The following is a 22,717-nucleotide window of genomic DNA, read 5'->3' as shown; positions in this document are numbered from 1 at the left end:
CTGGGCAGAAGAATGGTGATCTTGAGAGTAACTTGCTCCTGGTAATGAAGACAGTGCTAAAAACATCTGATCTACGGGGACAAGAGAAGGGATAACCAGCTCATTGCCAACCTTCCCATGCTGCTCCAATATGATGCTGGTCCTTCTGCTGTTGCTAATGTTATTTCTCTCACTACCTAAGGGAATGGTATTTTCTCCATCATTTACCACCCTGATAAAGTCTATTTATTTTCTACTTCACTAGTGGACTCGCTGCTATAGCAATAATCACCACAGTCTCCTGTTGGAAAGGCTAGTCAGCACCAAGGGCTAGGGAGAGCTTGGTCCAGGTCAGTGGCTTAGAAAATTGTGCCTGAGCTTTGCAGTATTCAAGTGCTTTGGGGCCAGAGAGTGAACTGGGAATATGATAAAATTCTATTTAAAAAGGAGGAGAGAGAGAGGCTGGGCTGAAAAGGGCAGCAAGTAGCTACAGCCTGGAGTGCTGCAGGAGTTGTGCAAGGATCCCCACAACCTTGTGGGTGATTCCCACTTTTTACTGCTGAGGTCTTGGGGTGGATGGCCATCTGGGTAGAGGAGAAAGACATGGGCTCCTCAGTGCACTGGCACTCTCATAAGGTAGTGTGAGAAACTGGTGAGCTTTCTAATGCCTGTCAACTTTATCAAGTAGCATCACCTTCAAGCCTACACAGAGGACAGCCCCAAAGTTAAAGAGGGCTCAAGTGGTGTAATCCAGTTTCAGTCTCCTGGTGACTCCAGTGAATTATTTCAGGCTCTCACCAGGACAAGCACAGTTCAGGTACCTCCTAAATCATGAGCATTGTATTGCTTATATTTGCATGGCTGGGAACTAAGCTCTTATCCCAGCCTTGGCTTGGAAGAGGCAGGGGACCCCTCCTGTTGGCATGAGAAACACATTGGACAGGAGTGATTAACAGAGTGATTTTTAGCTGGTGCAGACACAGGCCAGCTGAAAGGAATGGAGGAAGAGCTGCTGTCCTCTTCTCAACAAGAGAGAGAGGGACCTGATGCTACCCCTTTCCCACAACTACCCAGCCTGGAGAAGCAGACCTCCAGCTGGTGTGAGAAGTTGCACTCGGTTCCTTTTCTTTGCATCCCAGGCATTTGAGATCCCTCCTCCTGTGTGATCTTGGTGTGATGGTTGTGTTCTGGAGCTGGGCCAGGGGAACAGCACACCCCTTCCTCCTCCACCTAGCATGGTCCCTGGCAGGCCTGTCACTGTGCACATCACTCCCTTCTGGTGGGGTTTTCCACAGAAAACGTAAATGGGATCACCATGGATTTATCTCAAACTGTACAGTTCAAGATAGCACTTAAGACTTAACCAGATCCAGCCATCCCTGAGTCAAAATATCCCCTTGCTCACTGCTCACATCCCTAAGGCACAGTCAGTGCCAAAAGCCCTGTGAGAAAGCTGTGTCTCTGGTGTGTTCCAGACCAAAGCCAAGACTGAGTGCAGGGCCAGCTCAGTTCAGAGACAACATCTTTCATTATGACTTTACTGGCACAGGTTAAGTGTCCTGGGCCACTTAAAGTATGGAAGCTTTTAAAAATAACCTTTGAGTAGTCTGGTGGTATCATTACAACCTGTTGTGTTTGTTACTTAATTTTGTAAGTCCCAGTTGCATTTCATTAAGAATAATTAGGCTACTGGATGAAATCTAAATTTGCTTTTTTATGGCTGTGCACACACCCCATGAAAGTACGTCACAGGAGACCTCAGCTTTGCACACATCAGATTCTTACCAAAAAAATGCAATTTCTGTGTGTTTCATTTATCTCCATATAATTGGCTTCAGCTTGGAGCTCAGACTGGAGTCAGGAAAGCTATGGCACCTGGGATTTGTCCCATTAATTCACTACCTGCCAGAAGAGCCTCAGTTGATGCATTTGAGCATGTGGGGTCTTGTCTCACTGAAAAAACACTCTTTTTTTCAAGTCTTCTATGTAGGCCTGAAGTGTGGAGTTTGTCCAATTGACCTAAGGAACCCAGAGGATACTCTGCAGGTGAGATTAGTTGTTGGGAGACGGAGCCTGGAGGGCAGCCCTGTCAGGTCCATGTTGTGGCATACTGCCTGCCTGTCTGGGAGTGGGGAGGAGAGGAAGAAGCCATCTCTCCTTCATTCTTGAGTCATTGAATGCTGGTCACTCAGGAACAGAAGTTGGACTAACAGTCCTTCTTGTTCAGCTTTCCAGTCTGGTCCAAGAAGATGTGGCTATTACTGCCGCCCACTGCATGGCCACCTGAAGCAGTAAGTCAGTCTCACCTCCTCACTCACTCTTAAACCTCTTGCAGCAAAAAATCCCCTTAGGACACAGGTTGTTCCCAGGCCCAGGTGTGCGGTCCCAGTTAGGGAGGGAAATGGCCTCTGCAGTGCTGAGCGAGGCCAGTGCTCTGCCACAGTCAGGTCCATGGGATGTGTCACTCCAGAGCCATGGGGCTGAAGTGCACCCCCAGTGCCCTGCTTGCTCCTGTTGTGTCTCTGCATTGTTCTCTCCAAAGCCCGGGAAGCTCTGTGCTATGTGGGCAGCCCTGGGGCAGAGATCAGGGTGTGGAAATCCCCATGCTACCATGGTTTTCTAAACATCTAAATCTCTAATTCTATATGGTTTTGTCTTTAAAAGACCCTGCTGACCTAAGGAAGCATCCAGAGAAGCATATCTGAGGCAGGAGGAGAAGTACTGCAGCTTCCTGGTAAAAGCAGCCCTGGCAACTATCTCATCACTCAGCAGTCACGTTGTCTTCTGTACTTTTAATGCAAGACCAGCTTCACAGGCCATGCTAAAGACCTCTTAATGGGCAGGGACAATGATATAAGTGGCCCCTTTGCCAGCCCTTTTATAATCCATTATAATGTAATTGCAGACCAGTCATCTTCACATCTGTTTCTTGCTCAATTCGAGCATCATTTTTGAGGACTAATGTTGAATAATGAGAAAGTTGCTACGGTATAAAAATTTCAATGCGCAAGATTAACCTTGATAATGAGGAACCTCCTTGTTTCTCTATTCTGTGCAAAACTAGTCAGTGCTTTTACTCTCCACTGTTATGCTGCCAGTGCTGTTCCTCTGTTCCCATTACTGCCGCATTTGCATTGCCAGGCAATCCTGGTGTCAGACTTTGCTGGGAAGTGTGGGAAATTTCCATTTCCAGTAAACAGCCTCTTGGGGATTAAAGCTGAGCTGAACCGTTAGTGGGTCTGTTACTCATGGCTGAAAGTGATTATAAAATGAAAGTAAGGGTTTCCCTGAGTGGGAAAATAAAATAAATCTTGATTTACTAGAAAACATTGAAGCAAAGGCTCATGTTGAACCCTTGATATCTTGATTCAAAATGCTTAGGGCCACACTTCAGGGGCAGAGAGCCGTAATAAAGTATGTGCCTGCCAGGCTGCCTGGACTTGCCATCTCCAAAGGCTGCGTGGGTGAAATAGCGTGGTAGTAATTTGCACCAGTTGGACTTTCCTGAAGGGGTGCAATCTCATAGAGAAGCGGTGTTAAAAAACCAAAACAAAACCCTATAAATCTACTAGAAATCAGTGATAAATAGGTTTCAAAGTTCTTGTTTGAGTACTGGGGTTTCTTGGACACTCGAGAGAAGGTAGGCTGGAGAGAAAGGGCAGCTGCTTCAGATCTGGGTTTTGTCCTGTTCTGGCAATAATTCAGCAGAGCTTTCATCTGCCCTAATTGCAAAGATCTCAAAATGAGCTCACTGCTGTGTTTCACACTGTGCTGTGAGAGATGGTGACGGAAAACACAGACAGATGAAACCCGGGCAAGTTTCCACTCCTGTGAGTATTTCTCACAATGACAGGTATCAGAGAGATCAATGAACCCAATGCATGTCTCACTGAGTGCAAAAGTGTCCCACCCTACACCCTAGAGCACTTGCTGCAATCCCTAGAGTAGGGCTAAAGATCCAGTTTGCTAAAGATGGGATCTACTGCTCATCTATTTATTGGGTAACTGCTCTGATAGTGGGTCTATCTACCTAATTGCTAAAAGAAGTACTGAATGTTGTTTTGACTCTGCTGGAGTTGATTGCTCTGAGTTTAACTGTGACATTATATTGCTTATAAAATATGCAGAAAATCCATAGTGGGCATATGCTTGTCTAGTGTTAATTCAAACTACATGTAGCTGCTTAAAATCATCATAAAGCCCTCGGATCTAGGCCTCTGCTCATCTCCTTAAATGGACTGAAAACAAAATTAGAAAAGAGGATCTATGGGGCCAAAATGACTTAGCAATCAGTTCCCGTTGTTTTTAAGGCTTCTCCTATCCCCTCTAGGATCCCAGACTGCAGGTAACAAGGGCTGAGCTTGATGTTTCAAGGTCAAAAATGGAGGGCTCTGTGAGTCCCAAGGTGAAGAATAAATTATCTTCTTCCCCGTACCAAGCTGGCTGCAGTGAAATCTGCTGGCACCTCTCCTGGCAGCTCTGTGCTTCCCAAATATGAACAGTGGCTTGATGGATAGCAGATGAAACAAGAAACCTATCTATCCATTTGAAAGAAACTCCAGTTTTTCCAGCTGGAGGTCAGGAAACTTCTGCATTGCTGCTAATGTGAAATCAGCCTGGCCAAAAGTCCTGTTTCTGAAGGCCAGCCCCAGATCTCAGGGCAGGACCAGACTGTAGGGTTTCAGATTCTGTGTCCCCTCAGTTATGCCTTTACTTCTTATCACAATTGGGTTAATTCTTGTCCTAGGCTTTGATTAATTGTCCCAGAAGCTTATCCCTGAGGGTTTGTTCTCTGGCTATGCCTGTGCTTGCTTTGTGAGATTCCTGTGTGCATTTGTGTTGCTCTCCTACAATTGTTTCCTTCTCCACCAGCTGCTGGAAAGCCATTGGCTTCCCCCTGGCATAGCCCTGGGCTAACACCCAGCAGTGGGCTGCGAGGGTACTGCCCACCAAGAAGCATTAACACCTGGATTAGGACCTGCTCACTCTGAGTACTCCTGCAGGCAAAAGCAAAGCCTCTGGAGGCAACTGGAGGGTGTCAGAGTTAAGGAAGTGGCACAAGTCTTCACAAAGGCAATTTCTTGTATTGTGTAGAGATATGATGGGTTACAGCCATCATACAGGCCATGACTGTCTGTGACCATCAGATGGCAGATCAGCCAACACAGAATAACCTTCTGTCACTGTCATGTCTCAAAACACTGGCTTGGTCAGCGATAGCCTTACGGTTTGCCCCTAACGGAAAGAATAAGGGAAATAAGACCAAAGAAATGTTCGTTTCTGAGCTCAGACATCCTGGCAGGGCAGCATGAGGAAGGCTGCTTGAGGGCTGCCTATGTGCCTGTACCCTGTGGTTAAACAGATATATATCTCCAGGTGTGAACTGGGCTTGACAACATCTGAGGAAAATTCAGGGGTCCCTACTTTGCTCCTCTGAAGACTGGGCACTGCCAGTGCCCCATTGAAGCTGCCAAGGAGAACTATGATCCATTTTTCTCCCAATATCAAGGAAAAGCAAACCAATATGACTCTGGATTGAACTGAGCTGAATCTTTTGAGTTTTGCATGTCCTACATAACTCCTTTGATCTGATAAACACTGGTCTTTGGGGAGAAAGATGTAAAGAGTTTCTCACAAACACAGAATCATTCCCACAGTATGTGAGATGGATAGAGGCAATCCAGTCTCCTTGTCTCTGCTAGGCTGTTCCACCTCCTTGTCCTCTTCCCAAGCATCCATGTGCTTATGTTAACATTCAGTCTTCCTGATCCCTTCCTCTCAATTTGGCATGTATATATTCAATTTAATGTGGCTAACTTCGGTTTGTATTGTCATTTTATAAACACCCACAGGGGACTATGATGTTTTGGGAAGAGAATTATCAGAACAGTATGACTTGAAGGCAGTTTGTGCCTGTAAATCAGAAAGGTTACTGGAAGGATGTGGTTCCTGCACTCGTTTGTGTACCATTTCCTCTGCAGGGGATGAGGTTAAGGGATGAAGACTTCTGTACTGGGACACTGCGTCTGACTGGTGGCTGGGGCAAGGTGTCTGAGGGAGAGTCAAATGGCAGAGTCTTCTGGTCACAGTTGCAGGAACAGAGTAATGGATAAGGGAAAGGAGACACTTCCTTTCAGAAAGAGAAATGCAAGAGAAGGTGACTCCTGCCATATGGAATATTCAAGTACCCTTTGCTCATCGGGTCTCCTCTGCTTGTCAGAGGGCCAGCCCCTGTAGGGATGTGCAGATCAGCATTTTCCTGCAGCATAGGACCTTGGAGCACGTTAGGGAAGGTTGCACTTTGATGCTGTGCATATTCATGTGTGCATATTGGAGCCTGTGGAAGCAGAGCCATCCTTACAAGGTGGCAGCACTGGCTCCTGTCCTGCAGGAGGTGGAGCTGCCCCTCACTGACAGCCAGACCCGTAGCATGGTGCTGAGGGCAGGGTGTGGGGCTCTGTGCTGTGCACTGGCTTTGCTGACAGTGTGCAAGGTAACAGCTCGTCTGCCCTGGCTCCTGCTGGGTAGCAGGCTGTTCCTGTCCACCCACAAACCTTCTCTCCTGGGGAGAAAGGGAAGCAACAGCACTGAAAGTGCTGTCAGCACTTCTCTGAGTAAGGGCTTTACAAGGAGCTTCAGGATAACAAAGGCAGGAACAGTCTTTTACAGGTGGGAGTATGGATGTGAGCAGGAGACTGAAGCATGATTGGCCCCTTGCCTAGACCTGCCCTGGGCATTGCTAACATCAGGACCTCCATTTCTGCACACAAGTGCCACCACCTCTGCTGAAGCCAGGGGTGACCTTCAGTGGTGGGACTACAGGCATGGGCAAGGGAACCTGGCATGTTCAATGCTACCAGGAGGTTGTAAAGAAGGCAGTTCCCACCTCCCACCTGAGGTCACAGAATCACAGAATAAGCTAGGTTGAAAGGGACCCACAGGGATCACTGAGTTCAACTCTTAGCCCTGCACAGGATCATCCCCAGGAGTCAGACTGTGCGCCTGAAGAGTATTGTCCAAACATGTCTTGAAATCCATCAGGCTTGTTGCTGTGATCACTTCCTCTTACACACACTCAGACTTGCTCAGACAGTCCCACTGGGCAATGGGCTACGATAGAGGAGTTTGGAGGAATAAATGTCACTATTCCTCCCCAGTGAAGTTTGGACAAGGTGACTCTGGAGGCCCCTTTGTGTGTCTGAGGACTGGTGCCACCTGAACTCTGACAGGTGTGGTGTCCTGGGTGGTTGGTTGTGCCACAGGATGGGATACCTTCATGAGAAGCACCATGGCCCAGAGTTCATCAGGCATCTTCTCACAGGTGACTGTGTTTGTGACTTCATTGCCCAGTACATGACACAGGGCAGGTGTGAGTACTGGGAGGGTTCTTTTTCACTCCTACCTGTTTAGCACCATAGGAATCCAAATTGCCATGCTATTGCTGCCTCCCTCCTCTCCACCCACAGCACTTCTGTTCAGTTTCCAGACACTGCATCAGCAGCAGGGTGTATTATCTTTTAATTTGGGATGCTAAAACAAAAGGTTTAAACATATAAGTCCCCCTTCAGAAACCATGTTACAATAGCAAGTCTGACCCCTGCATCCCCTGAAGGAGAAGCAGAAGGCTACTCAAGCTGCCCTTTTTCTGGCTGAATGCAGCCCTTCCAGCTCAGTGAGGTGTCTCTTGAGTGCTGCATACTAGCCTTGCTCTATTAAAAGTCTGCTTTGAGTGCTTGCCAGCTTGAAATCTGAACTACTGTTGTGCTCCTGAAACGGCGTGCAGGATTGATCAGGGGTTATCTCCTCATCAAATACAACTTTGAACATGAAAGGGAAGAGGGGTATGGAATTAAGTGCCGCAGTTTTCTTGGCTTATTGGAAGTGCCTTTTATAGCTAGGCACGGGTCTAGTGACTCCCCACTGGCCACTTGCATTTTTCTGTGCAGGTAATTACAGGGCTAATACAAGTTATTAAAGAGATAGTGTTATTTCTGTCATAGCCATCAAAGTTGAGGTGTTGCTACTAATACCCAACCTATTATGGCTTTGCTAGGGATCCTTAATGATTACGCTTTCAAAGGGGGACCGTCTGCAGACAAGAAGGTCTCTTAATTGGATGCAGCAACTGCAAGGACCAGAAGCCATGTGGCTGCAAAGTGGGTGCATTACCCCTTGCAAAGCAGAGCTGCCAGGATTCACACAGACCAAACGCTCAGAGGAGACGAAGGGGAGGCCGACATAAAAGTGGTGTGTCATTAAAAATGAGCTTGGAGTAGCCATGTCAGCTCTTAGCAGGCTGGAAAAACGCGAGTCCACGGTGTCAGTGGGACAAAATGGAAGTTTGGGGATTTTTAAGTAGGACTTTGAGATGGAAATCGTGTGTTCTCATCTGAGGCATCTCTCAGCTGCATGTCAAGCACTTTGTGTTTGAAACAACTGCAGTACTGTAGCCTGTGGCTTAATCAGTTGTGCCTGTACTGCAATAACTCTGTTCTCTCTCTAGCTGCTGTGCCAAGCCCCCTCCCTGCACCAGCAGAATGCAGTTCCCAAGGCATCCTGCTCTTTGGAGGAAATGGTCTCATTCTGTACCCCCAGGCTCTGGAGCATAATGTCCCTCACAACAGGTAACTGGAGTTTGGCTGTAGTAGTCAAACACTGAATTTTCCTCATGGCACCCACCAAAGTGTTTCCCTGGGCTTGGAAGCCCCAACCACTGCCAGACCAGGCACCACTCTCAGTAGTGTCTGGATGACAGCAGCTGTGTGTTCCCTGCAATGCAAATCTCCAGCTGTGCTTGCTGGGCAGGATAATGCTGCGGGGGAAGGTAGTAAGACAAAAAGTCTATTTGTAATACAGATCCTGTACAAGCCACTCCCACGAAATGGCTGTGACTGGCTAGAGATCTGTTGTGCCCTTTATCCTTTGGTCTGACCATATCAATCTCAGCTCACACAAAGAAGCTTTCAGCTCCTTCAGGAGGCAGGGGAACAAGATGGACTGGGCTGATGGTGTGTCAGTCACATGGCACAAAACTGTTGCTGCTGTAAGGAAGCATCAATCCCCACCTGGTGCTGATCAAATTCATGGTAGTCCTCTGCTGTTGGTAACTCTCTCCCCTGATGGCTTATGCTGAGAGGGAAGATCATAAAATTTAACAGGTGGAGCTGGTGACATCGGTTTTCAGCTTCTGGTGAGACTCCCAGCCCATGGTGGGACTGACAAGGACAAAGACCAGCCATGCAGAAACATGCCTTTACTATTGCTTGCTTCTAGCCTGTGCACTTGGAATATAACAGTACCAGAGGACAAAATCATCTTGATGTCCTTCACTAAATTAGATGTAGGTACCAACTTGGATGTGACTCTGACTATGTGTCTCTCTATTTGAATGGAAGAGAGCTGATCAGTAAGTCTGGGTGCCTTGGAGGTGCGAGAGTTACTGGGTATAATTTCTTGTAATTCATTGTCATGAAGAGCAGCAAATCCAGCTATCATTTGAAAGCAATTTGTATTTTCCACTGTGAATTTAAAGAACTAGAGAAAACACCTGAATGGAGCAGGGCAGGTAGGACTGAGGGTCATGTTCATATTTGTGCTGGCTCCTAGTGCAGTGTGATGGGTGTCTCGAAAACATCTTTCAACTGTGCATAATTCTATGCCCCCTCTGCCTTGTCTCCAGTATACCTGTTTTACTCCTAAGGACCTTTGGTAGCAGAAGAAACTGCGTGCTTAGCCTTGCTTAGCTGGTGAGTGTCCAGGTGGACTTCTGATGTGTTAGTCTAGCCAGTAATGTGTTGAAGACACAACTCACAGGCTGGCTCTTAGCTCGAAATCATGTTATATGGTATAACAAGCACACAGGTAACTGGGTAACCACACATAAGACAAAGAAATGTGTCCCATTGTCCCTCTGAAACAATAATAAATGTTTCCTGCAAAAACTCACTGCCTCTGCACTTTAACTTAGTAATGGTGATGTGTTGGTAATAATGTTGATCCTTAGTCATGCAATTCATTCACTGGGAATATTTCGTTGCTCATGTGGTTGTTTTGGATGAAGTCCAATTGCCTCAATTTCTTGGTGCTGCCTCTAAATATTTTAGAGATAATGGAAGTCAAATAGTTCCTCCACTTGGTCTGAGACAAGACCTTCCTAATGGAATCTAGCCTGGTGAATCACTTTGAGATCTGCCTGAATAAATGTATGTTCAGCCCACCCTTACAGCTACTTGTCTTCCTCAGGTAAATCCTGCAGGGATGTCTTCCCAGCCCCTCTGCTGGCAGAGTCAGACCAGGCTACGGTTATATTTTTTTCTGGTGGGAGCAATGCTGGCTGTGGCTGTGGGCTCGCCTTCATGGCCATCCCTAAGGACTCTGAAGCAAGTGATCTTGCTGATGCTGTTAGAAATTCCTTTCCTCTCCTTCCTGACCCCTTTAAAATAACAACTACCCTTAGTGTGCCTGGTTTCTTTAAAAATCAAGTTGTTGATTTGTGTTTATTGAAAGTACTGTCTAATCCCATGTGTTAAATTGTCTCCTTTCCCATCTGAGTACTGCAGGCTCCGGCTGTGGCAGTGTCGCAGTGTTAGTGGAAGAGGGGAAGATTGATACTGCTAATTAGCCTGGCTTGTATCCCAGGGACATGAAGTGCCACTGGCTCATTGAAGGTCCAGCAGAGTATGTCGTAAAGGTAATAAAAAGAGAAACTGCTCTTAAACCTCTGCACTGAGAACTGTTCAGGGGAGCAATTCAATAAAATCCTGCCAGAAACATCTGTGACGCACGAGACTGCAAATTGTAGTTTCCAGGTCACTGATTCTTTGCAGGGCATATTTTGTCAATTAGACATCACCTCTGAACTCCTGTGTGAAGGGGCTGTGACTGTTGTAAGGGCTTGAAATCTATAGGCACCAGCCTCATCCCAGGATAGCTTTATCTTGAAGTCCAGCACAGATTTGAGGACAAAGGGAAGGCAGAGAGCATGTTGCAAACAAGAGAGTCAGCTCTTTTCTCAAGGCAGTGTCAACCTCCCCCACAAGCTACTCCTTAGTCCATACCAAAGTGTCTGCTTCTCATTGTGCATGGGCTGTCTGATAATAGTCCTCATTCCTACTACCAGCACCTCTTATTTTTTATTGCCTGCTGCATCTTGTGTGCAGCAAGCATCCCACCAAGCTTAGGATGAGTTCTGTTGCCACCTACATTGTTTAAAGCAGAAACATCTCTCCTCCCCTGTTGCCTTGGCTAAGAGGTGGAAAACAGTGTGTCCTGTTTTTGTCCTGGTTTTGTCTAGGATAGAGTTAATTTCCTTCCAGCAGTTGGTGCTGTGTTTTGGGTTTATTATGTGAATAGTGTTGATAACACACTGATGTCTTAGTTGTTGCTAAAGTAGTGCTTACCCTGTCATGCTCTACCAATGAGGATATGCACCAGAAGGTGTCAGGGAGCGTGGCCAGGACAGCTGATGTGAACTGACCAAAGGGATATTCCATATCATAGAATGTTGAACCCGGTGTATAAACTGGGGGGGTGTTGGCTGGGAGCCACAGAGCAGTGCTGGGAAATGGGCTGGGCATCGGTCAGTGGGTGGTGAACAATTGCATTATGCATCACTTGTCTGTCTGGAGTTTTACTCCTCTCTGTCTCTTTTTGCTGTCTCCCATTTCATTGCAATTATTATTGATATTATTATTATTATTATTATTATTATTTTTATTTCAACTGTTAAACTGTTCTTAAGCCTACAGGTTTTATCTTTATTTTTAGCAATTCTCTTCCTCATCCCACCAGGAGTGAGGAGGGATGAGAATGTGAGCACGTGACTCCATGGTTCTTAGATGTCAACTGTGGTTAAACCATGACACAGTGTTAAACCTATGGATGACTGAGGATATGCAGACCTGTTGCTTGGTTTGCTGCTGCTCTGCTGGTGTGAGAACTTGCAGTCTGGATGAAAAACAAAACAAATGAAAAATCACCCACTTCCCATGCTTGAAGGAAAAGCTCTTGAAAGGGCAATCCATATGGGGCACAGTCCTTTCAGAAGTACAAGACATTGAGTGCTGCAGTAAAGATGACAGCTGAAATGCCTTAAGACAAAGTTTAGGCCACCTTCATCCTCTGCAGACCTGTTGGTAGCCCCACACAGGAAGGAGCAGTCAGGCCAAGATTCCCTACAGACTCTTTTGATGCAAAACCTGACACGTTCACCAAGGGAAGTCATGCCCAAATTCTTCCTAGAATTCCCAAAATCTAGCTTTTCTCCAGAGGTTCAGAAGTTTATTTCAATCTTGATGATTCCCTCTTGTTTTTCCACTTTGCAGCTGGAGTTTGAAGACTTTGCCATGGGGCTTAGCCCAGGCTGCATTTATGATGCAGTTACTATTTATGGTGATGAAGGAAAAAAACAGCTGTGTGAGTGCTAATTGTTTCAGATTTAAATTAGAAATCCTGTGGAAACAGGCATGTTTTATCAGCAAAATATGCTCTCTCTGGTAACATGGTATTTGGTACCTCTGAAAGGGCTTCTGCAGTAGCTTTGAGGCCCATCTGTCTTGCCCATCATGATGGCCAAACACGCCATTGGCACAGGAGATCCCATATCCTGGTCCAAAGTCTTGCTGCTGTTGCAGGGCTGAATATAAGACCATGGCTCATGTTCTGCTGCAGAGACAGTGGAGTGCACAAGTGTGTGCTGCTGGATCTGGCCTCTGCTCTTCATCACTCTCCCAAAGAAGAGAGCAAGAGCAACTTGGCTCTAAGTGTCATTATAAAAGACAAATGTTCAAAGTAAGGCAGAGTGAAAGAACAGTTGTTGGTGCATGTTTAATTCTACTGAAATGGATGTGAATTCTTAATACCTTGAACAAGTACTGTTGGAAATTCATTAATGAAAAATTGCTAACCTGAGGCATCTCTTTCCCACACTTTCAGAAGCAAATATTTTTTAATTTCTCACTTTAAATCTGCTTCAGTTTCATCAATATAAAAATCTTTAACTTTAGTGAAAGAAATGTTTTTAACTTTCCTTTTTTTTTTTTTTTTAAATTTCTGTGTTTCCAGATGTTATCCCTACCTGGATGAAAAAAAAAAAAAAACCACTTCGTAACAGCCTGTCATTTTCAAAAAAACAGCTTCCAGACACCGTGCTCACTTTTGCAGAGCTTGATATTTATTCTTAAAGTGAAAAGCAATCTGGTGCTTAGAAGGGAAGATATTTGATTGAATTCTAGCTGCTTCTTTACAGACCTCTATGTCAACCAAAAGACAGTAGAATGGTCAGGGGCTGGCACTATTTTCTTGGCACTAAGGAATATGGGTAAGAGGCTTGAGTTGTTCAGGGTTTGTCATTGACAAGTGATCTTTTGGCAAATGCTTCTATTTTTTCCCCATCTATTTTGTGGTGGTAATTTAGTCGCATGTGTTTACCAAATGCTGCATAAGTATTAACACTGCAGTTCATGAAAAGAAATCTGGTTTCCATTGGAAAAGAGTATTTAAGCAGGAGGAAGAAGGCTGAAAATTTGGGTCTGGAATCTTTCAGGGCAGAGCTTTCAGCATCCTGGAGAGTTCCACTCGATGCTTTCCAGAACAGCTTTGCCATAAAAAATTCAGATTCTTACAGGAAAGCTCATCTGGAGTAAAGTTCAAGCTTCCTATCCAACTGCAGTTATGGGCCTTCCAGTTGCTATGTAAACGGAATGCTCTCAACAGGAAGAAAAGTCTAGGAGCTGCTCTCTAGGACCTCAACCTGTACATAGACCATTCAAGAGAGACTTTGCTTGCAGACCTCAGTGGTGGCAGATACAATTATCAGGTATGGTTTGGTGGTTTGGAGTTTTGGTTTATGCTATGGAGAGCATTCAAACTGTCTGTTGAAGATTACTTGTAATTCCACTATGAGAAAATTAGGATTACTCTCACGTTCATGTAGCGTAACTACAGTAGATTAATTCTGGCTGCTATTGCTTGCTATTGCTTACTGATATCACTGATTATCATTGTTTTGTGGGCAAAAGTTAGATCAAAAGTTCTTATTCTCATTAGAAAGTCATCAAGTCTTTATGGTTTGTTTTTTTAGAAGCCTAGATTAGCTAAAGCCACAAGCCCTTACAGGACGACATCCTAAAAGTACAGATTCTTGTTCACTCCCACTGCTAATCTCTGTGAATTCTCAGCTCCCAAGCCGAGGCCAAGTTCAGGAAATACCATGTTGGTACATTTTGAAAGTGATGGGGAGAACAGCTTCAGAGGTTTTAGAGCCCAGTTCACTTTTGTTCATTCAGGTTAGTAGAGAGATGCTTGCTATGTCTAACAATTTCCTTATCATCTGCAGCTATTCTTAGATACCAGAGCTTACTTTTTAGGCTAATCCTGCTGCATTCTGTCGAGGTAACTTTAAAAAAGAATAGTAACTTGTAGCAGAACTCCCTTTGCTAAATAAGGGAGATGAATCAAATGTGCTTTTTTATTTTCACTGAGAAATGACTGACTTCTGCTACCTGAAACAAGCAGCCTTGTTAATTCTGTCAATATGATATTTCCCTTGAAAACCTCATTATAGAGGAGAGTCTTGATCCTGGGGACTAGTCTGCTATTGTTGTTTTCTACTTTCATGAGTGTGTGCCAGCTGCTGCTTGAGGTGGATGAATAACTTCTCCCTTCCAGAGTGGAGACTTTGAGGGGACAAGCCAGAGCTGTTGGTCCAAGTCAGAGCTAACTCTTATTTTCTTCTCTGAGGAGGAGAAGAAAAGGAGGAGACAGGAAGAAAAGATTTGGCATTAACTGCACCAATGTTGCCTTCGAAGGATGTCCCCTTAGGTAAAGAAATTAAATTCTGCTCAGTTGATCTAGTCTGAGGAGCTTTCCCCTCACATGTAAGAGGCTTATGCAGTGAGGTAGATACTTTCTGACCTCAAGTCTCCTTTTGTGAACTTTCATGCATGAAAAGTGATAGGTAGGTGCTCCATCACTCATTATCCAAACTTGTGGTACATCCTCTCCTTTTCAGTTGCATGCACTTCCTACTGGGAGCAGAGACAAATAAGATAATGGGAGAGAAATGCTTTCAGTGCCTGAGCCTCACTTGCTCCCTGAAGGGCTCACCTCCTTAGGGTTCAAGCTTTCATGTATCTGTTTTTCCTACCCCCACCACTTCCAGACAGAACAGACAGATTTTCTCTCTCCTGCATCTTTGGCCTTGCTGTATATCCACGGCATGAGGTTATCTAGGAAAACATGAAACTTGCCTGTGGAAGTATGGCTAGTTTTCTGGCTCTGGCAGACACCTGTGGTTTTTCCCCAGTTACTCCCCAGTGGCTGTTCAAGCATGTTAGTGGGGCTGAGGAGGCTGTCCTCACTGTTGGCCATGGCACACCTCCCTGAAGCTCCTTGGAAATGCTCCCAGTGCAGTGGGACTGTCATCAACCCTACATGGCTGCTGACAGCCGCCCACTGTGTGTAGCTGTGAGTGTGACCCGCATGTTCCCAGGCACACTCTCCTCCTCTCCCCATGCTGTGAACTCCCCCTGCTCCTCCAGACTGGGTGCACAGCTATAAATTATATTCACACCCTCTTGTCCTCTAAAAAACCTTTCTTTTGCCCTTCCACCATGAACACTGATTTTAGAGATGGGAACAGTTTGGTCTTCCTTGTAGGAGATCCATTAAAGTTAATTGAAGTATCTGCTATCAGAGCCAGAACTGATGCAACACACTTGTCGTGGTGAGAAGCTCTCGCTCAGCAGTCCTAGGAATAAGTGACTAATTAGAGAAGACCCAGAAGGGATGTATGACTGCTGAATTAGGAATTTGTATTACTGACTGTAAGTAGTTCCAAAATGTTTGCTTTTATTCTACAGATCCAATAAACCCTTGCACAGGACTATGACAGCTAGAGACCATGATAGAGCCCTAAGAAGGTCAACACAACAGGTAAAACCCAAGCAGTACCATTAGAAATATTTACTTTGGTGTATTTGACCCTACAATATTTCTCAAAAGAGACTTATATGCACAGATAAAACAGCATTGACAGCAAGGCAAAATGACTGATATGTGCCCAGGTTGAAGAATGAGAAAGGAAATCCATTAACACTGGTCTCATTCAACTAACTTGCAGTGTAAGGAAGCATGTTTTATACCTGGTTCCTACTACAAGCAGTAAAAAGTCTTAAAATCTAGCAGAGACGACTGAGTGTCCTCAGCATCTTACTCCCTTGGTGCTGAGCAATATAGCTGTCTATAAAAAGCTTGCTGATTCTTTCTTCCCAATGGGACAAAAGGAAAAGAAGCTCAAGTAACTCACACTAGTCTTCTGCAAAACCTTGAGGCTTGTATTTGCACAGTGAAGTAGTCAGCCTTCACCTTAGCCTCAGAAGGTCCACATAAACTATCCCAGCAATTTTCTCAACTGAGCGGCAAGGTAGGGAATCTGTTTTTCAAAGTTCTTGCACCTTTTTTACTTCTTTTCAGGACCTATTTTGAGCTCGATCATAACTTGTCGGATTTTTGCCCTCTTCCTTTACAAATATCCTTTCAGCATGTACTTCTCTGCCCTAGTCACAGATGAGACAGGCGAAGCCCATCATGATGTAGCTGCACTTTGGAATGCTGAGCTATTGCCCTGATGCAGCTCAACACCTCTCTGGAGTACAACACTGCTGTCAGGCCAGTGTGCCTGCCCAGCAGCACAGAGACATTATCCTTCTCTTTCCTCCATGCTGTGTCTGGATGGGCATCATCAAAGAAGGTGGGTCTTCTGATTTTGCCTGTTTGCCCTTTATGAGCAGAACTTACTTCTCCATCAGAAGTATGTTATTCTTCTGCCCAGACCTAACCCCAAATTTATTTCCCAACCAGATGGGAGCCAAGCTAGAGCTGCAGCAGACATGAGTACCTGTACTTGAGAATGAAATATGAGATAAATTGCTACTTCAGTTACCCTGGAGGGATCACTGTCAGGATGCTTTGTGCAGGGTTTGTTTCTGTGGGAGGCCAGGACTCTCGTCAGGTGAAGTAAAATTAAAGGTGAGCACTCTTGAAAGTGTTTGCATATATATATCTGTGGATCACTTAGGGAAAGGGACTGGGAATGACAGAAGGGAGAACAGCAGGTTCCAATAACATGCTGTCCCTGGAGTGGATGCACTTACAGGAATCAACACAGTCGATCTGTATGGGAGATATAAGCAATGTGCAGTGTTGCTTAAGTGGGACCACAGATCTTAGAAAACTTTCTTTGAATGGTAATTTCTGTGAGACCTGTGGAGGAGAGGATGTTCTTCCCTTGCACTTCCCAAGACCCATTTATGATCCCATCGAAACATTTCCCATTGGAGCTTGCTTGGAACTGTTTTTCATGGCACTCTTTTGTAAAGATAAACTATGACTTCTATTGTTTTTACAGAACTCTTGTATTCAGAGCAGTGTTCAAGAACTGACTAATCTCTCCAAAACCACAAGGCAAGCAGGTAAGGACAGCTGAGTAAATAGAAGGCAAAGTAATTCTGACTGAGGCATTGTCAAGCTGAAATGTGAGTTCTGCTCAATAGCGCAATCCAATGGCAGGCGAATAAATTATATGTAACACTGAAGAGCACTATTTAGTCATATTTTGTCTGCAGCCTGTGCTCAGTCTTCACTCTATGCTGATAAACAAGCCTTTAAATCAGTCTCTTCTTCGCAGGCTGGGGCTGAGTCGCACCAGTGGCTGTGTTCCCAGTTCCTGCAGGAGGGCTTTTCCGGGCAAATCTGATTCCAAAAGCTCTCTTTTAGCTGCAGCAGTGCAGAGGCCAAATGAGATCCCTGTGAGTCCTGTATCTTTTGGTTTCCAGGATGGTTCTGGTGGCCCCTTGGTTTGCAACATTGAAAATGGATCATTTATGCTTTACAGCATTGTCAGCTGGGCTGTTTCCTGTGCCAGCCCAAAGAAACCGAGGTTCTTTGGTTTCAAGGGTGAGGATTTTCATGGACTGGATAGGACTGCTGATGAAAGGTGAATTTTCTTTGTCTAAGTGAGGTGAGTCCTGAATATCATGCCTTTGTATAAAATATCCCAAGTGCATTGAGGTTTTGTCTAATAGGCTTTTCAGGGCAGCTTAAGATGAAGGAAAAAAAGTCCAGGTGACTTCCTGCAGAAAGTATCCACTTCCTCCTCTTCCTCATGCTTTCCCCCTAAATAAAGCTTACTGGAAATTAGAATGGAAGTTCCAGAAGTGTAAGACTTGAATTTAACACCGTGACTCTCATATTGATCATAATCTTTGAACGGATACTTCTATCAGTAAAAAGCAGCTGCTTGTGAAAATGCCTACCAGCCCCGTGCTTTGATGGGCAGAATAGTTTGGGAAATGCAGTAAACTGAACTTGTGCATCTATGGATCTAGATATAATTAGCATCGTATTCAGAAGTCTGGAGGATAAATTTTGCCAGAGAAAGAGTAGCATATGCTAGTGAATAAGGACTGATTGCATGAAAGTGATGGCATCTTACAAAAAGAAGAAGCCCCTGTTCTTAAGCTGGAGGGGCTCTCATGCAAAGAAATGAGGGGAGCAAACCTATTTGAAGTGCCCCACGTGAACCCAGCATTGTCACACTGCTTTCCCTGAACCAACTCTCTCTCTCCTTCTTTCCCAGATGTTTCTTTCCTGCTGAGGCTCCTCAGGTCAAGGTGAATTTGGCTTTATAGTTTCATTGGCAAATGGAGAAATCCACCACTTCATCTTGTTTAATCTGATGGAATTTGAGAGATTTCAGAGAGACACCAGAGAGCTTCAAGTCTTTTTTTTCCCCCATGTTAAGTAAATAGATTTGTCATTCTACAGAAATGTTTCACTTTGGCTCGAAGCAGTAGCACTAGGAAACTGCTGATGCAAAACCTTTGTATTCCAGAGCTCTATCGCTCCTCCTTCCCTGCGTGTGCACACATACAGCCAAGTATGTTAGTGAATAGCTGTGATTGTCCCACAGCATTTCTTAAGAGGAAAAACCTAATCCTGGACAGAGTTTTTATGTTTCTGCCCATCCTACATTTTATCCTTTTGCTGCCAGCAGAAAATAGAAGACTTCTGCTCACAGGAATAAATTTAATCTCCTTTCCCTGTATACTGAATAAAGTGTGCTGCACTTATGAGCAGGAAATTAAAGTATATATTAAAGAAAAGGGCATGTTGTGGATAATGCTCTATTCTCAGGTCAGATGAGCACTTGGATTCTCCTGCTTTGTGCTGCAGCTGCCAGTCTTTCTCCCTTGTGGCATCGTTCACAGTCCCACGCTGACCTAACAGAAATGCTACTACAGGTGCTGACTAAGGGAGAACTTTTTTCTAAACTAAAACCAGGTGACAAAACAAGTCATCATTTGTACAGTGATCATCAGCCAGACCATCCCCACAGATAAGCTGGGAGCTAGCTGGATATCTTCCATACCCTTGGATCTGACACAACTGGCTGCTGACCACTGACTCTGAAGGCAGTAAAGGCTTTCATGGCCAGGCAGTTGAATTGTTCAGCTCTGTTGTATAAATCTTACTCAGAGGTGGAGCCTGTAGTGTTGCATGCAGCTCTCACATACACTTTAATGCAAAAGGTTCAAAGCCCTGAGGGCTCTTTGAGCCAGATACTGACTCAAAGTATCAGTATACTGGTACTTGCCTCCTTTATCTGACCTTCATGTCATTGTCTTCCTATTGTGGGAAGTGCTTGGCCATGCTGACTGTTCTGAGTTAAGCTGCCTCTAAGCATGCTGTGCCTCTCCTCAGATGCTGAGCAGAGCATGCTGCAGGGAAGTGGCAGTGCACCAGAGACCTCAGCACAGGGGCCCTCAAAGCTAACAGGAGAGGCGTGCAGGTAGGGGAACTGCAGAGCTGTGTGGAGCTCCCGTGTGCCACGGGAGGCAGTGCTTGGTTTGCAGAAGGCAATGGAACTGGTTCAGTTCAGGATCAGCTCTGGGTGGTAACTACTAACAAGTCTGAGTTTCCTAACATCTCTGTGCAAGTGGATACTACTCTCTGGATTTTGTCCTGGGAAGAGTGTGTGTGTAAACAGGGAGAGGGGAGGGAGGGAGGCTGGTGAGCAGAGGTGAAGGAAGGAAGACCGTCTTGTAGCTAGAAGCAGGGGGCTTGCATAGTGGAGCAAGGATCCATTACCACTGATGCTGCAGAATTCCTTGGATACGTTGCTAAATCTGTGCTCTCTCTTCCTTACCATTCCCTTACCTGGAATAAGGTACTGCTTTTTCATCTTCCATGTTTTAGACTGAATTTCTCAGGGTAGAGAGAACTACTTAATTTCTTATGCATCTACTTTGCTTAAACAGAGCTGTGGTCTTGGGTGAGACACTGTCAGCTTGCTGCTGCTTTTGAAGCACAACAAACAACCCTGTCCTACTAATGTGGCTCCTCCTGGCTAGTAAGCATTTAAATGTTTCTCTACATCCAACACTGTGTTGGAGGAAGAACGATGAAAAGGCTAAAGTACCCTCAGCTACTGGGTGACACTAGCTTTGGCAACAATTTGGAGAATGCATTTGCTAACGAATTTAAAAAGCAATCTGTTCAGGAGGGGACGTGCTACCAGTACTGCTCACAGACTTGTGCAGTAGCCAGGCTGCTGGCATGCAGTGTGTGCTTTCCTCCTCTTCCCATTGGCATCCTTGCTGGTGCTCCACAACATCGCACTACTGAGATAAAAATAGGTCCCCCGAAGTGGTAAGCAATAGGAGGTGGGCATGGTTTCTCTCCACAGGAAAGTGCAGCACAGTCAAAAACTCTGGGGGTATCATTAGCACAGCAGCTCCAGGGCCGGTTAGGAGAGGCTGGAAATGTGCATAAGGCTCTTGCCCACCCTGCAGCAGGCTTGGCTCAGCTGAGCCGCTCATCTCTGGATGAGCTCAAAGCCGTGGCAAGCTCATGGTGCTGCAATGACCTGAATTGGCTGTTGACCTGAATTGGGTGTTTACCTGAATTTGGTGTCAACCTGGATGAAAAAACAGCTTTTAAAATGGACCTAGAGAAGCTGTTGTGGCTCAGCCTGCTGGGCTTTACCCTCTTCCAGGATGCAGCACCCACACTACACTGGCATTCCCTGCTGACCCCTGATGCCAGCACAGGGCCCTCACCCTTCAACAGTGCTGGGTATGTGCAGGAGCCCTTGGCAAAACTGTGTGATTAACTCATTGCTTTTAACCTAGACCGTGATGGAAGAGGTTTGGATTTCTTTAAAGCCAGTTCTCCTGGGGGAATGGTACTCTCCTTGTACTCTCTTCCACTGAGAGTTAAGGCAAGTCACTCTTCCCTACACGTGCCCTCTCACAAGCACTGCTATGTAAATCTGTTCACAACACAGCACCTTCCTCAGGAGGCAAATGTTCTTCATCTCCCTTTTGGATTTGAAGGATTTCTACTCAGCAGGAGGGCTCAGCTCCTCCCCTCTGCACTCTCAGTATCCCGTGCAGGTACGCAGAGACACGATGTGGTGTCAGCATCCCATCTGAGCAGAAAGCCCATAAAGCATTGGTGTGGGAGGAAGCACACTTAAACAGAATTTAAGCTGCTCTACAGAGGGTATGACTTTAAAAATTGCTGCCTTGGGAGACAAACAACCCTATTATGCTTGGTACTAAAGGGACATGCAGTTCTCATTAGTGATCTTGTTCCCCTCCTCCTGCTCTGTTATAACCACTCAGATGCTTCCAAATATTTTTCCCTGTTGATTTGGTCTCTTATTTAACGAGTGCTGAATCTGACTGCACTGTGTGTGCATGCAGCTCCAGACTAGGCCTGCTCTCCTCCTGTGTTTCTGGAGAACCAGGGAGTTCATAGACAAAAGCATAATATTTCATAACTCTTGTCAAGAGCTGATCACAAGGTCAATTTAAAAAAAAAAAATTGCATTTCTTCCTCAGTAGTGTGTGAGTATTTGAGGTTGGTAGGTCTGTTAGCCCAGCTACGTGACCAACTTGGTATCTGTTTATCTCTTTTCCAGGCATTGATTCAAAGCACAGCTCAAAGCAAATTTACAAGCAAGTCTGCTTTCCCCTAAGGCCTGGCAGCTCACTCCTTTGTGCTGCCTACCCTGTGTCTCTGCTTGGCTCTTCGAGGTTAAGGCAAGAGGGCTGCCTTGTGATCATGTACACTTTGAGAACTCCTTCAGGCTTGTACCAGCTCGAATGCTGGACCCTAAGAAATGATCCAGCTGATAGGAATGGGTTTTAAATATTTATACACATAGATAGAGAGATGCCCTACGTAGGTTATGCCTTTTATCACTGTAGCCTTTGCAGTGACTGCAATATCTGTGCCCTTGCTAGTGATATCAGGATCTTCAGACTTCCAGAAAGTCCAGTAATACTGGGGTAGGGGAGGAACAGGTTTAAAAAAAATTAGAAAACTAAATATTGGAAAACCATTTCCCACTAACTTTATTGACCTGCTAGACTCTCTTTGATCACGGGCAGGACTGCCAGGTTTTGTGGAAAGCTCTTACTGTCTTGTCTTAATGCTTTTATCACTGAAGTGCACATTTATCCACAGAATGTGCATCAGAAGTGGAGTTAGAAGAGCCCTGGGGATTTATATCTGCTCCTTCTTCATCACGTTACGTGGGAAGCACAGAGTGCTCTTGGATACTCCTACTCTCTCTGGAGGGCATGGCAAAGATTATATTACTATAATCTGTCAATAACATCACCACTGAACCACCAAGAGGAGTTTCTTGGGATTTATGAAGAGAATCAGA

The 22,717-nt window shown here is 45.2% G+C and overlaps 1 long non-coding RNA gene across 1 annotated transcript; it reads left to right on the top strand.

Moving 5' to 3' along the window:
* The first annotated feature begins 7,372 nt into the window (after window positions 1-7,372).
* LOC113952595 lies at window positions 7,373-9,817 on the top strand. The gene is made up of 4 exons (XR_003529599.1): window positions 7,373-7,484; window positions 8,483-8,603; window positions 9,253-9,385; window positions 9,680-9,817. It is a non-coding gene; the product is annotated as an uncharacterized LOC113952595 (long non-coding RNA).
* The last annotated feature ends 12,900 nt before the right edge of the window (window positions 9,818-22,717 follow it).

Source organism: Corapipo altera, unplaced genomic scaffold, assembly GCF_003945725.1.
Source record: "Corapipo altera isolate COAL_440 unplaced genomic scaffold, ASM394572v1 1, whole genome shotgun sequence".
Lineage (NCBI taxonomy): Eukaryota > Metazoa > Chordata > Aves > Passeriformes > Pipridae > Corapipo > Corapipo altera.
This window is presented reverse-complemented; position numbering and strand designations above follow the sequence as displayed.